We start from the raw sequence: 16851 nt of genomic DNA on the forward strand, positions 1-16851 counted from the left end.
AACAATAATATTTACCTCAAAGATTTGTTATAAGAAGTAAAATAAAAATCAACTCAAGAACAATTAAAACAATTAGAGAACAAATTGATGGTTACCAGAGGGGAGGTGGGTGGGGGCTGGGGGAAGGAGGGGATGGAGATTAAAGAGTACACTTATCATGATGAAAAAAATAAAAATGAGAAAAATCAATTTGATAAAAATATGTGAATTGGCCTATCACATAGAAGACATTCAATAAGAGCTAGCTGAACCTGAAATAAAGAAATAAGGTTGCTTCTTGAAACCCAAACATCTGTAAACATTTGTGATGTTCCAGGCCATATGTTCTATATAGCTCATCACAGAAAGAGGACCCACATCCACTAAGAGGCCCATCATTGAATATGTTTATTGTAATTGAGAAAGCAGAAGAGAGAGTATATTAGAATCTTTACTCTAGGGCAGGACAGTGTCCTACTGTACCATTAAAAAAACCTCTTCACACAATTATAATAAATTATTATATTTGAAAAAATAAATTCATTATAGTTAAGAAAGTATACACCAAATAAACCTCTACAAAAATTATTTCTCCTATGGGAAAAGGAAAAGAATATAGAGTGAGAAAGTAGTTTTAATAAATTCTATGGTTAATATGATATATAACACATTTCTTAGTTCAAAACCCCTTAAAAATATGAATAAAGTTATGCTATGATCAAAACTTTACTAGGAATACATATGGAAAGATATTCCAAAATATTTTTGATCCAATTCTCATAAATTATGAAACTACTGAGTTTCTTAGATAGAAACTGGTTTTGCAAAAGCTCAAATCACATTCCTTTTTGGCTTTTACTTAAACTGAAGGAAATTGTGATCATCTGTTTGTTGCTACTGGCTATGTGGCTAAAGGCAATGTAAAAAAAAAAATAAGTCATTTTGCCAGGTCTTGGTGATTATCACTAAACTCAATGTTTTCTTTGAAACTGTGTTGAGATTATGCAAAATAAAGTCACTTAATTCGAAAAAAAAAATCATGTGACATTGATGGTATTCCATTGAAGTTGAATGAAACTATGAGCAAAAAAATTGTTCACTAACAATTGAATTAGATTTAGAGACTCCTAATTAGCTGTAAAAAAATGGCCCCCTCCCTTATCAAGATATAAAGTATGTGAAAAAATAATGTTAAATACCAAATAACAGTCCCAAAGGCCCTGCATTTCATACTCTGGTCCATGGGTTGCCAACAAGAAATATGCTTGGCCAGACCAAAGAGCAAAATGGGTATTGTATCTGGTATTTGGGACTGGGAGAGGAGGAGGGGAGTGAGGAGACCATCCAAGTTCTTAAATAATGTCAACTTGTACTGTAGCACTTTCACTTGGCAGATATATTTAACACTTTAAATATATCCAACCTGAAAAGTCAAGGGACAAACATCAATATTTTTGCCTATTTTATATATTTTAAAAATTCAAACCAAAATGCAGTCGTTGACATGGAAAACTAGTGTTTAAAAAAGGTTCATATTTTAGACTGGCTAAATGAGAATAAAGCCCCTAAAAATGATCTCATGAGCAAAAAAAACAAAAAAAAAGTATTGGGAGGAAATCAAATATTATCCAGTGTATATTAAAGATGAATTTAGGTGACAATATTTCCCTTGTGATAAGACTAAACAATATTTTGAGTCTTGTGAGGAAATCCTTTTCTCAATGATCTTCAGTCTTTTAAAAATAATCTGCAGGAGGGTTTTCAGATTTCAGTTTCAATTCATTTGCCAATATAACTTCTAGAAAATCACTTTAGAGAAAATCCTGGTAAAGTGTCTCTCTGCTTACTAAAAATTCAGTGAGCAGACTTCTTGGGTCTCTGCCTATTTATATCAATATAGCTTCCAGAACGTGTTTTGTTGTTGTTTTTTTTCCTCTATACGTTTGAAATGAAAAATGAATCACCATGGTAAATTTCCATGTAAAAGAGCCTGCACTGTCCATAATCTTCTATCTGATCCATGATATAAACTCAGAAGACTTGGCTCACTTGGACATCCTTAGAGGCATCAACTACTATACTCAGCTTTATTTACTTGAAACTTGAAATTTAAGTTTCCACTATATATGGCTGAGATGTTGATTTATTTTAACTCAAATACTAGGTAACAAAATCATTATCTAGCTGATAAGAAAGAAACAAATGAACATAGAGGGGGATAAGAAAAAAAAGAGGGAGGCAAACTGAGAAACAGACTCTTAACTATAGAAAACTGAGGGTTGCTGGAGGGGAGGTTCGTAGAGGGAATGGGTTAAATGGGTGATGGAACTAAAGAGGTATGTACAGGTATGTAGTGATGAGCACTGAGTGCTGTGTGTAAGTGATGAATCACTAAATTCTACACCTGAAACTAATACTATACTGTATGTTAACTAACTGGAATTTAAACAAAAATTTGGAGATTAAAAAAGAAGAAATTGCTCATACTTTACACATATATATGCTCATTTTAATTTTTAAAGTAATTCCATGGAATTCACTTGCTCAGTCAATGAAAAGTCCCATAGTATTTTGGAAATGTTAATGTAACTCTGAAGAACAGGGACTCTAATGCTCAAAGTGTTCAGTCAAGCCTTGTATCTGTCATTTACTAGCTGTTTGACCATCAGCAAATAACCTTCACCAGTCAATTGATAGATAAATAAATAGTGATAATAATAAATATATCTCACAAGGTTTTGCTCAGGCTTAAATAATTTATATTAAAAGTACTTAGTAAATTGTAAACTATTATGTAATGTATCAATTTTTTTTTTTTTGGTCAGATAAAGTAGAAGGTAGATATTTGTTCTAAAATAAGTTATTCAAACGACTTTGGTCAATTGCCTCTTGAATTTTTAATTTAAAAAAAGGAAACATTTTGCCTTTCAACCTTTATCAATGGATAACATTTCACTCAATCTCAGAATACAATTTCCACAGATATTTTATTGGGTAGAGTACTTCTTAAAAGCTCTAAAATAAGAATATGGTGGTGATGGAAAACACTGTTTAGTATCAACATTGAATAGGCACAAAGAGCACTTCTGTAATTAGACACACTTAGACATGAAGCTAAAGAAAATACACCTCTGGGAGAAACTTGAACTGCTGTTACTATTTTCAAAAAAATATGGGACTCAAAAATACCTATCTCAGTGCTGATATTAAATGTCTCACCATGTTTCCATTATAAACCGTTCTTTTAGGAGTTTATAACTGGGCTGTAAAAATTCACTTCAGGCACTCCTTAGCATCCAAAAAAGCTATTACAGCCTCCTAAGAAAATAATAAGCATATTTATAGAATATATATATATATATATAAATACTGATATATTGTGTTTACCTATTTTTAAAAATGCACTTGTGACAACTAATCTCCTTTATCAATTTGCTGAATCATATTACCTTCTTCAGTTCCATTAACCTAAAAGGAAAAATACAATTAAATTCAGTGTCCTTTCAATTGTTTCTAAATATGATTAATCTCATGTCAACAAAGTATCACTGTAATTCAGAATTTGCTTGCTGGCATGTCCGCAATAGCCAAACTGTGGAAAGAGCTGAGATGCCCTTCAACAGATGAATGGATAAAGAAGATGTGGTCCATATATACGATGGAATATTACTCAGCCATCAGAAAGGATGAATACCCAACTTTTACATCAACATGGATGGGACTGGAGGAGATTATGCTAAGTGAAATAAGTCAAGCAGAGAAAGTCAATTATCATATGGTTTCACTTATTTGTGGAACATAAGGAATAACATGGAGGACATTAGGAGAAGGAAGGGAAAAATGGGGGGGGGGGAATTGGAGGGAGAGATGAACCATGAGAGACTATGGACTCTGAGAGACAAACTGAGGGTTCTGGGGGGGGGGGATGCATTAGCCTGGTGATGGGTATTAAGGAGGGCACGTACTACATGGAGCACTGGGTGTTATATGAAAACAATGGATCGTGCATCACTACATCAAAAACTAATGATGTATTTTATGGTGACTAACATAACATAATAAAATTTTAAAAAAAAAGAATTTGCTTGCTGGCATCTAAAAAAAATCGAGGAGCCAATCCCCTTCAATGGTAATAAACTCATATTTATTTTCCTCAAGTTTACTTTACCTTATTATTGTTGAGAACTGCTATTGCAAAAATTGTGTGCAATCAAAAATGCTATTATATTAAAGAAATTTAGAGACTTAATAAGAAGTACATATGTTGTCTTTGGATGATTTCTTTAGAATCGAGAAGGCTTGAAAACCATCAATAGTTTTTTCAGGTAAAAGACCATTCAGTTTTTCCACAGTTAATCACATACAGCACCAAGGAAACACAAACCTCTTCGGCTTTATTTCAAATATCAAAGGACCCTCCTGAAAATAAAATGCTTTATTGTATTTTATTTGATAGTGCAGTCCTAAGATTCTATTTCTCTGACAGGATATTTTTAATCTTAACTGTTGAAAAGTTCTCCCCATTAAGGCACTTTAACGTGCTTAATCCTGTGATGTTCATGCAGGAGTCTGTGTCATTAAAAATGCTATAAATATAACTGTATTCAAAGTATAATAAGAAGAAGAAGGAGGAGGAGAAAGGGGGGGAGGAGGAGGATGAAGGGGAGAAGAAGTAGCAGCAACAATAATAGTAGTAGTACTATTATAAGGAATAACAGCAAGCTCCCTTTACTGATTACTTCCTCTATCTCTGGTAGGGTATTAGGTTCTTTGTATGCATTATGTCATTAAATCCCCCAAATTACTCCATGAGATCAGTGCATATTTTGATGGGAAAACTATTCTCTAAAGAACAAAATGACTGATACAATATGATATAGCTAATCACTGTCAATGCTGGGACTCAAATTTTATTCTGAGGATAAAACCTATGTTTGATGATCATGCTCTACATATCTCTCTACGCTAGATGAATACTATTATGATTTGGTAAATTAAGTGTTCTAACAATAAAAACAGTATAGCTGACCCAAGTAATAGATGAATAACTAGATGGCAAGATAGCCAGATGGCTTGATAGTAAATAAAACTATAGAATATCTTTTTTTTTTCAAATTCAGAATACATTTTTGCCACCCTAGTAATTAGTCTTTAAACTTACTACAAACCTTGTTATTCCAGTCTGAAATGTAAGAGGAAAAAAAGGCCTATCTTTAAAATAACTGTCAAAAAGAATAATGCTATTTATCTTTTGAAATCAGCAATGGAATATTAATTACATGAAAACTAATAAAATTATCTGACATTTAGGAAGTTGTAAATTGCTTCATAACTCTCACACTTTTAGTCTTTACCAAATAGGTACTCAAATATCATCTGGTCCATAATTAGTATATAAAAGCCAATGAATCTAGTTATGCATAACTAACTAGTTTTTTATGTAACAGTGTAATCACTCCTTAGCAGTTCATAAAATTGCCTTGGAAAAATTTTAAAAGACTTAGAAATAGCTTTACATCTTTTAACTCCTGAGACTGTAATTCCTTATAAAGTTGGACTAAAATTCATAAAGGAGAATTTCTGAAAAAAAATTAACAGAAATCATTGCTATTTCACACAGTGATGATTACATTAAAACCACTGGCATACATTTAACATTTATAACTGCTCCAATCTTTGAATTTGGTACATGGAAATATAATGAAAATAAAAGTCTTGATGTCCTCCTCATCAATCTGTCTGTCCTATAAACATTCTCCTCTTAAAATGCTTAATAAATACTCATCTAATAGCTCAGGCTCAAATATTTAAATTTATTACTTATTTCTCTTTCACACCCCATTTAAACCAATCAGCAAAACATTAACATCACCTTCAAAATGTTCCAGAATCTAGCCACATCTCACCAACTTCACTCGTCACCACTGCCGCAGTCTAACCAATGTCACTCCCTACCTGTACTTGGGCAGTAGTCTCCTAACAGGTCTTGCCACTTAAATCCTTACCCCCACTCAGTCTTCCATGCAGAAATCAGAGTCATCCCTGTAAAACTTGCCAAACCCCACCATTCAGTAAAACTTAATCCTCATCACTACATATGAGTCCACATGTGGCCTGGACCTCTGCTCTTCTGTCCTTATTCTCCCTGCCTCCAATTTTCCACTTGCTTACTCTCTTCCTACCACATTGTCTCCTCACTTTGAATACACTAAGCCTGGATCTGTTCCTGGGCCTTCATGCCAGTTCTCCTCGGGACTCAAAACACTCTTCCTACAGATTTCTGCATGTCACACTTCCTCCCTTTTTTCGAAGTCTCTGTTCAAATGTCATTTAGCAACAAGCTTTCTCTGACCTGCCTTATACAAAAGTTAGCTACATCACTTTCTATCTGAAAGCTTTATTATATTAATATTCTGGGTACTCTGCTACATGTACTATATACGCTCTCATAATCTTCAAAATAATTCTAAGAAGTAGGCTTTATTTTTTCTCATTTATACTGGAGGCTAAGAACTTAAATAACTTACTAAAATTTACACAACACACCTAGATATATGGCTAAGATTCAAGCTGGGTCTCCAGATTCTCCAGCCCTTGTTCTTTATCAACTACCTAATCCCATCTACTCTTTAGGACGCTCCCAATTTTACAAACAGGGATGTGAGGGTCAAGAGTTTAAGATCATCGTCCAAGATCACACAGCTAGTAAATGGTATAACGGAGATTCAAATGCAGGTCAGTCAAATCTGATGATTACTCCCCTGCATCACACTGTCTTCTTAAGGAAGACATGATGTCACTGTTGCCAATCAAGTGCCAAAGATAAAGCATTTGTTCACCCTGCATGTATTCTGGGCTATGTTTTTACTCACCTACCCAAGCTCTCATGTAAACAAATGCTTATTTCACATATACAATCTGGCTGCTGTAGAAATATAAGTATACATATGATATAGAATATTACCAATATTGACTTTATCCCCAAAATTATTTACATTGAGATTTATGGTTTCCATTGATTTTCCCTTCTTTTATTTGCTAATATTCTATCCTCCTAACGTAACTGCTAAACTTCCCATTTTTCAATGTTCACACTATACTATTAAATTAAAATCCCTGTTAAATAATAACTTGGATATCCTTTACACATACTTTTAACCATGATATAGAGCACATTTTTTCAGAATCTTTGTAATGAACCATTGCCCTAAGGCCATAATAAAAATTCCCTTTTATTGTCTGTGTATTTAGTGAAAGATAAAGGTCAATTGCCAAATATTCATTTGTACTCGTAAATCAGTCTTTACATATTTAACTGCATTTTATAACTGTCATGGGTGAAAATCCCATTTACATGCTGGAATCAAATATAATCTAACACAAAGGGCAAAAATTTACAAATTTATGTGAAGGTATACTGAGCTACTCCTGGTATCTCCATATCCAACACATAGAACCAATCAACCACAAGCAATAATCTGACAGTATTAGATATAGTCATTGAAATAGAACTTGGTTACAAGATTAATGCCTCTTGCTCTGAGTATAATGTTTCAGTTTGTCTCAGCATTTATCAAATAGCAGGAAAAAGACGAAGTTATCTTTTGACAACATTCTGCAGTATCATTGACTAATTCAGAATCAGGCTTGCATTAAAGAGGATTAGGAGAATCTTAGGGGTCTAATTGCATTAAAGAGGATTAGGAGTGTCTTTGGGGTCTAATCAGGGTAGTCCCATGTCAGCGTATACAAAAAGGAATATTTTACATAATTTTAAGTCAATATTAACAATAACAGTTTCATTCCATTCCCCTCAAAGTCATCTCAAATTAAATAACCAAAACATTTTCATGAACATTTTTTTGCAATAGTTTGAGAGGAAATACCACAAGTATTTATTATTACTGAGATTTGACTTTTATGTAATTAACCTCAAACTCCTGTACTTTTTTAAAAAAAAAATCCAGGTTTAAGCTACTACTATAACCACAGATCCTATTTATGAGTTCATAGAAAAAGGGATATATACTTGAAGACAAATATACCACAGACTAGTTTTATGTGTAGTCAACATAGTTTCATGAATTTCCTAATCCAGATTATCTGTGGGCATGGGAAAAGTGGTTCAGTCTACTATTAGCAATACAAACTCAATGTGGTAGAAATTTGCTCTCTGCGCATTAAAGAGTAGGATTGGAATTACAAATCTGTAAGCTAACGAGGCTAAGTGATTTAAAGTCATGCAATCTGCATCTGAGAGATATGAAATCAAACCCTGGTGCTTTGTTGTAATGTAAAATTGCCGAGGAAATAACATTCATGTGTGCCTAGCATACAGTGGGAGATCAATAAATGTTTGTTGAACCAATGTATGAATGGATGGAGTGGATTCAATGCACATGAAAGCCATGTATCACAAAAGTTAAGGGGCAATGAGAGAAATAACAAGCTCTTACAAAGTGACTGGACTAAAAGATCTTTAACCTCACCCACTATCTGTCTGCTGTACTTGAGATTTAGGTGAGTTCTTGATAACGAAGTATTCCAATCATCTCTGCTAAAATTATGAGTAGAGGAAAAATAAACTCCTAAGCAGGCTACAGATCCTCATGAAGGCTATCACTGAGCCTTGAGTTTGAAGTTTGTTGGATCTAGTATATTTAGTTCCACTAACTCTGTATTAAACAATACTACTATGGTAACCTTTCATTTTTTTTTTAATTAAAAGGACTGCCATATCTCTAATTCCATTTGTTTCATTATTAGTATATGGATCAATAAGTGAAAATTTAGTAACATTTTTTTTACAGTGATTTGAAACAAGTCTATATACAGGACAAATGTAAGGATTCAAATATAAATAATAAATATTTCTTACATCAATAAAAAGTATCACTTAAGATTTTCTCAATGTTTTTAAACCATTTCCTTATTCTATTTTACTTTAAAATTTCAAAAAATATGTTCAAGTTTCAATTAACTTGCATTTGTTTCTTCCTTAATTCAGTTTTATTTCTATTTGACTGTTTGAATAATCGACATTTCTTCAATGTGAACATTAAAACTGACCATAATGTTCATATAAGTGCTAAAACAATGGTAATATAAACAGATGACCACTTTGCTGTTTCTAATGATAAAGTTGCCATTCTAATTTATTTTATTAACCATATTTATGTGAATCTTGATGTCCTACATCCAATTCCTCTCTATTAAAGATGGAGTAAATGCAGCTGGGTAAGACAGACAAGGGGGCTTAGTGCTCTGGTTTCTCAAAAGTCCTTATTTGAACAATGTTCTTGAAATCTCTGTATACTTTTCTGACTTGCTTATGATTTCAACTAAACTTTTAACTAAGGTAAACTAAAACAGTAAGTTTAAAATAAATGCATTTATTATAATAAATTCATTTTGTAAATTATTAAATATATTTTGACCTTTATTTCTTCATTATTTTAAAACAAATCTATTAACTGTTCAGTTTGTATTTGTTTTTATTCATGCCTTTTTTTTGGTTAAACAACACGTACAGAATTTTATAAGAATTTTTTATTCTTTAGCCTAGGGTTAAAATATTTGTATGCAACTTGCAATTCTTTCATCATAGCATCCCCAGTAATGTTCTTTGCCTATTCAAAAATATTTGTGTAATATTGATAGATTTGTGTCCAAATGACATTTTGGCTGGTTATAAATTTGGGGGTTCACCCTTTATACATCTAATCATTTTGTAGGTAAATTTTCCTACTACCTTCTAGAGTTGTTGTGAGAATTCTGAGGCCAAACAGAAATATTTTTCTTTAGAATCAACTTGAAAATTTTGGCTCAGACCTTTTATTTTTTCTGTATTTCAAATTCATTTAATGTAATATAGTAAGTTTTAGTGTTGGTCATTTCATTTTAATCTTTGAACACAGTGTCCCTATAAAACTGTAAATTCAAGTCTGCATTCATTTCTGGGAAGTTTTCTTGAAGTATATCTTTTCATGTTATTTTTTTTCTATTTGTGCAGATGTTCTCTTCCAGAACATTAATTTTGTATCGGTTTATTCCTTTGTTCAACTGGCAATCAGCAATAATAGGCAATTATTTGATGCCATTAAGTACCAGGCACTGTTCTAGGCTGTATGTTTTATAATTTTTTCTGATATATATATATATATCATATATACATATATACATATATATATATGATATATATATATATAAAATTCTCTATAATGTTATTCAGTTCCACTTTCTTTCCAATTTGCTTTGCTTACTTTATCAAATCTGTTCTCTGCTTCCCTTATTTTTTCTATCAGTGCCCTTTTGTGCTGCTCCTACTTGGGGTTTCATTCCTGTAATTGTTTTATATCCACATAACTCTTTTTTTTTATGTTATGTTAATCACCATACATTACATCATTAGTTTTTGATGTGGTGTTCCATGATTCATTGTTTGCATATAACACCCAGTGCTCCATGCAGAACGTGCCCTCCTCAATACCCATCACCAGGCTAACCCATCCCTCCACCCCCCTCCCCTCTAGAACCCTCAGTTTGTTTTTCAGAGTCCATCGTCTCTCATGGTTCGTCTCCCCCTCCGATTTCCTCCCCTTCATTCTTCCCCTCCTCTATCTTCTTCTTCTTCTTCTTTTTCTTTTAACAAATAATGTATTATTTGTTTCAGAGGTCTAGGCCTGTGATTCAACAGTCTTAAACAATTCACAGCACTCACCCACCATAGCACATACCTTCACAAGTGTCCATCACTCAGCCACCTCATCCCTCCCACACCCCTCCCATCCAGCAAACCTCAGTTTGTTTCCTGAGATAAGAATTCCTCATATCAATGAGGGCATATGATACATGTCTTTATCTTATTGACTTATATCGCTCAGCATAATACCCTCCAGTTCCATCCATGTCGTTGCAAATGGCAAGATTTCATTTCTTTTGATGGCTGCATAATATTCCATTGTATATATATACACCACATCTTCTTTATCCATTCATCTGTTGATGGACATCTTGGCTCTTTCCACAGTTTGGCTATTGTGGACATTGCTGCTATAAACATCGGGGTGCAAGGACCCCTTCGGATCACCACATTTGTATCTTTGGGGTAAATACCCAGTAGTGCAATTACTGGATCGTATGGTAGCTCTATTTGCAACTATTTGAGGAACCTCCATACTGTTTTCCAGAGTGGCTGCACCAGCTTGCATTCCCACCAACAGTGTAGGAGGGTTCCCCTTTCTCTGCATCCTCGCCAACATCTGTCATTTCCTGACTTGTTAATTTTAGCCATTCTGATTGGGGTGAGGTGGTATCTCACTGAGGTTTTGATTTGGATTTCCCTGATGCTGAGCGATGTTGAGCACTTTTTCATGTGTCTGTTGGCCATTGGATGTCTTCTTTGGACAAATGTCTGTTCATGTCTTCTGCCCATTTCTTGATTGGATCATTTGTTCTTTGAGTATTGAGTTTAATAAGTTCTTTACAGATTTTGGATACTAGCCTTTTATCTGATATATCATTTGCAAATATCTTCTCCCATTCTGTCGGTTGTCTTTTGGTTTTGTGGACTGTTTCCTTTGCTGTGCAAAAGCTTTTTATCTTGATGAAGTCCCAATAGTTCATTTTTGCCCATGCTTCATTGCCTTTGTTGATATTTCTAGGAAGAAGTTGCTGCAGCTGAGGTAGAAAAGGTTGCAGCCTGTGTTCTCCTTTAGGATTTTGATGGACTCCTGTCTCACACTGAGGTCTTTCAACCATTTGGAGTCTATTTTTGTGTGTGGTGTAAGGAAATGGTCCAGTTTCATTCTTCTGCAGGTGGCTGTCCAATTTTCCCAACACCATTTGTTGAAGAGACTGTCTTTTTTCCATTGGACATTCTTTCCTGCTTTGTCAAAGATTAGTTGACCATACAGTTGAGGGTCCATTTCTGGGCTCTCTATTCAGTTTCATTGATCTATGTGTCTGTTTTTGTGCCAGTACCATACTGTCTTGATGATGACAGCTTTGTAATAGAGCTGGAAGTCCGGAATTGTGATGCAGTCAGCTTTACTTTTCTTTTTCAACATTCCTCTGGCTATTTGGGGTCTTTTCTGGTTCCATACAAATTGTAGGATTATTTGTTCCATCTCTTTGAAAAAAGTGGATGGTATTTTGATGGGGATTGCACTGAATGTGTAGATTGCTCTAGGTAGCATTGACATCTTCACAATATTTGTTCTTCCAATCCATGAGTATGGAACGTTTTTCCATTTCTTTGTGTCTTCCTCAATTTGTTTCATGAGTATTTTATAGTTTTCTGAGTACAGATTCTTTGCCTCTTTGGTTAGATTTATTCCTAGGTATCTTACAGTTTTGTGTGCAACTGTAAATGGGATCGATTCCTTAATTTCTCTTTCTTCTGTCTTGTTGTTGGTGTATAGGAATGCCACTGACTTCTGTGCATTGATTTTATATCCAGTCCACTTTACTAAATTCCTGTATGAGCTCTAGCAGTATTGGGGTGGAGTCTTTTGGGTTTAGCACATAAGGTATCATATCATCTGCAAACAGTAAGAGTTTGACTTCTTCTTTGTCAATTCGGATGCCTTTTATTTCTTCTTGTTGTCTGATAGCTGTGGCTAGGACTTCTAGTACTATGGTGAATAGCAGTGGTGATAGTGGACATTCCTGACCTTAGCAGGAAAGCTCTCAGTTTTTCCCCATTGAGAATGATATTTGCTGTAGGTTTTTCATAGGTGGCTTTTATGATATTGAGGTATGTACCCTCTATCCCTATACTCTTCAGAGTTTTGATCAAGAAAGGATGCTGTACTTTGTCAAATGCTTTTTCTGCATCTATTGAGAAGATCATATGGTTCTTGTTCTTTTTTTTTTATTAATGTATTGTATCACATTGATTGATTTGCAGATGTTGAACCAACCTTGCAGCCCAGGGATAAATCCCACTTGGTCATTGTGAATAATCCTTTTAATGTACTGTTGGATCCTATTGGCTAGTATTTTGGTGAGAATTTTTGCATCCCTGTTCATCAAGGATATTGGTCTGTAATTCTCCTTTTTGATGGGGTCTTTGTCTGGTTTGGGGTCAAGGTAATGGGGGCCTCATAAAACGAGTTTGGAAGTTTTCCTTCCATTTCTGTTTTTTGGAACAGCTTCAGAAGAATAGGTATTAATTCTTCTTGAAATGTTTGGTAGAATTCCCCTGGGCTCTTGTTTTTGGGGAGATTTTTGATGACTCTTTCAATTTCCTTAGTGGTTATAGGTCTGTTCAGGTTTTCTATTTCTTCCTGGTTCAGTTTTGGTAGTTGATACTTCTCTAGGAATGCATCCATTTCTTCCAGGTTATCTAATTTGCTGGCATAGAGTTGCTCATAATATGTTCTTATAATTGTTTGTATTTCTTTGGTGTTGGTTGTGATCTCTCCTCTTTCATTCATGATTTTATTTATTTGGGTCCTTTCTCTTTTCTTTTTGGTAAGTCTGGCCAGGGGTTTATCAATGTTGTTCATTCTTTCAAAGAACCAGCTCCTAGTTTTGTTGATCTGTTCTACTGTTCTTTTGGTTTCTATTTCATTGATTTCTGCACTGATCTTTATTTCTCTTCTCCTGCTGGCTTTAGGCTCTATTTGCTGTTCTTTCTCCAGCTCCTTTAGGTGTAGGGTTAGGTTGTGTATTTGAGACCTTTCTTGTTTCTTGAGAAAGGCTTGCATTGCTATATACTTTCCTCTTAGGACTGCCTTTGCTGCATCCCAAAGATTTTGAACAGTTGTGTTTTCATTTTCATTGCTTTCCATGAATTTTTTTAATTCTTCTTTAATTTCCTGATTGACCCATTCATTCTTTAGTAGGATGCTCTTTAGCCTCCATGTATTTGAGTTCTTTCTGACTTTCCTCTTGTGATTGAGTTCTAGTTTCAAAGCATTGTGGTCCGAAAATAGGCAGGGAATGATCCCAATCTTTTGGTAGCGGTGGAGACCTGATTTGTGACCTAGGATGTGATCTATTCTGGAGAATGTTCCATGGGCACTAGAGAAAAATGTGTATTCTGTTGCTTTGGGATGGAATGTTCTGAATATATCTGTGAAGTCCATTTGGTCCAGTATGTCATTTAAAGTCTTTATTTCCTTGCTGATATTTTGCTTAGATGATCTGTTCATTTCAGTGAGGGGGGTGTTAAAATCCCCCACTATTATTGTATTGTTATCAATGTGTTTCTTTGCTTTTGTTATTAATTGCCTTTTATAATTGGCTGCTCCCATATTAGGGGCATAGATATTTACAATTGTTAGATCTTCTTGTTGGATAGACCCTTTAAGTAGGATATAGTGTCCTTCCTCATCTCTTATTACAGTCTTTGGTCTAAAATCTAATTTGTCTGATAGAAGGATTGCTACCCCAGCTTTCTTTTGGTGTCCATTAGCATGGTAAATTGTTTTGCACCTCATTTCAAATCTGGAGGTGTCTTTGGGTCTAAAATGAGTCTCTTGCAGACAGCATATTGATTGGTCTTGTTTTTTTATCCAATCTGATAACCTGTGTCTTTTGATTGGGGCATTTAGCCCATTTACATTCAGGGTAACTATTGAAAGATAGGAATTTAGTGCCATTTTATTGCCTGTAAGGTGACCGTTATTGTATATTGTCTGTGTTCCTTTCTGGTCTATGTTACTTTTAGGGTCTCTTTTTGCTTAGAGGACCCCTTTCAATTTTTCTTATAGGGCTGGTTTCGTGTTTGCAAATTCCTTTAGTTTTTGTTTGTCCTGGAAGCTTTTTATCTCTTCTTCTATTTCCAATGACAGCCTAACTGGATATAGTATTCTTGGCTGCATATTTTTCTCATTTAGTGCTCTAAATATATCATGCCAGTCCTTTCTGGCCTGCCAGGTCTCTGTGGATAGGTCTGTTGCCAGTCTAATGTTTCTACCATTATAGGTTACAGATCTCTTCTCCTGAGCTGCTTTCAGGATTTTCTCTTTGTCTCTGAGACTCGTAAGTTTTACTATTAGATGTCAGGGTGTTGACCTATTTTTATTGATTTTGAGAGGGGTTCTCTGTGCCTTCTGGATTTTGGTGCCTCTTTCCTTCCCCAAATTAGGGAAGTTCTCTGCTATAATTTGCTCCAATAGACCTTCTTCCCCTCTCTCTCTTCTTCTGGGATCCCAATTATTCTAATGTTGTTTTGTCTTATGGTATCGCTTATCTCTCGAATTCTGCCCTCGTGATCCAGTAGTTGTTTATCTCTCTTTTTCTCAGCTTCTTTATTTTCCATCATTTGATCTTCTATATCACTAATCCCCTCTTCTGCCTCATTTATCCTAGCAGTTAGAGCCTCCATTTTTTATTGCACCTCATTAATAGCCTTTTTGATTTCGACTTGGTTAGATTTTAGTTCTTTTATTTCTCCAGAAAGGGTTTCTCTAATAACTTCCATGCTTTTTTCAAGCCCAGCTAGTATCTTTAAAATCATCATTCTGAACTCTAGAGCCAACATCTTACTAATGTCCATGTTTCTTAGGTCCCTGGCATTTGGCACTGCCTCTTGTTCTTTTTTTGAGGTGATTTTTTCCATCTTGTCATTTTGTCCAGACGAACAGATGAATGAGAGAACAAAATGCTAACAGGGTAACAACGTCCCCAGAAAATATACACTAAACAAATCAGAAAAGACCTTCCAGAATGTGGTCGCTTTTCTGTTCAGAGAGTTGTTACTATTCTTCTCTTCGATCTCCTGTTGAGCTGGTAGGTGTTTAGAATGGTTTGATCCCTATCCAGCTGAATTCCTGGGACCAGATGAAATCCAGATCTCCCACTCCTCCGCCATCTTGCTCCTCACCCCTATATCCACATCATTCTTAATCTCTCTTCTGGTTCAGGTTTCAGCTTTGTCTCATTGTAAATTCTGAGGTATTGAAATTTTATTTGATCTGTTGCTCTGAGGCTTTTGGCAGGCCTGGGGGGCAGTGCACTGTTCATGATAATAAGACAGTTGTGATTACCTTCTGCTCATGGTCATATTTTTCTAGAGGGTTTTCTCTGCCCATCATTTTTTTTCCTTCTTTCTTTTCTTCCTTTTGTTTCCCTATATCATTGTATAGAGTTTATACTGATTTATTTTCTTCATTATTACTCTTAAATGAAGTAAGTACTTCCTGGACCCTGGGGATAAGTTGGGAATGCTAGTGCAAGACAGAAGAAAAATTTCCAACTTAGAGAAAGCTAAATGTTAGGACAGAGCCAGAAATTTGTATAAGTGTGTGCATGTGTGTGTTTGTATGTTACACTGTAAAGCCCCTCCTCCCTTAACCTTGACAGTTACTGATTTAGTTTAAGGAAAGACCTAAGAGCAAATTAAATTGAGCCCTGTAGCCAGAGGCCTTTATAAAATTACTAACCAAGGCAGTTATCCTGGGAAGGGAAAATTATATTTTGAGGGGGGAAACAGGAATTTCTGTATTATTGACAATACTCATTTAAGAATGCTTTTAGATGTTTTTAGTCCTTGAAGTCTCATGTAAGATATATCTTAAAGGGGCTGATCTCCACTTCATGTTGGGCCCTTTCTACTATCTTCCAGGGCTCCAGAATATATATATATATATATATATATGTATACATATATATATATATATATAGTCAGATGCTTAACCAACTGAGCAAACGAGGTGTCCCTAAAATTTCATAGTTCTCTAATTTATAAAGCACTCCAAGTCAAATCTCTAATACACTGAATCAGCAAATGTTTATTAAAGTTATTTCCAATACTAAGACACTATTAGGCTGTACTATAAATGGGTATAATATAAATTGAATTAGTGATTCAATATTTATTGCATAAAGGATTAAAATGTTCAGGTAACTCTATTCAGACAT

At 34.6% G+C, this 16851-nt stretch overlaps 1 protein-coding gene across 6 annotated transcripts in view; it reads right to left on the minus strand.

The window, feature by feature from the left end:
* DGKB (diacylglycerol kinase beta) overlaps window positions 1-16851 on the minus strand; it is a 666176-nt gene that overhangs the window by 268129 nt on the left and 381196 nt on the right. The window lies entirely within an intron of this gene.

This window comes from Neomonachus schauinslandi, chromosome 12 (assembly GCF_002201575.2).
Source record: "Neomonachus schauinslandi chromosome 12, ASM220157v2, whole genome shotgun sequence".
Lineage (NCBI taxonomy): Eukaryota > Metazoa > Chordata > Mammalia > Carnivora > Phocidae > Neomonachus > Neomonachus schauinslandi.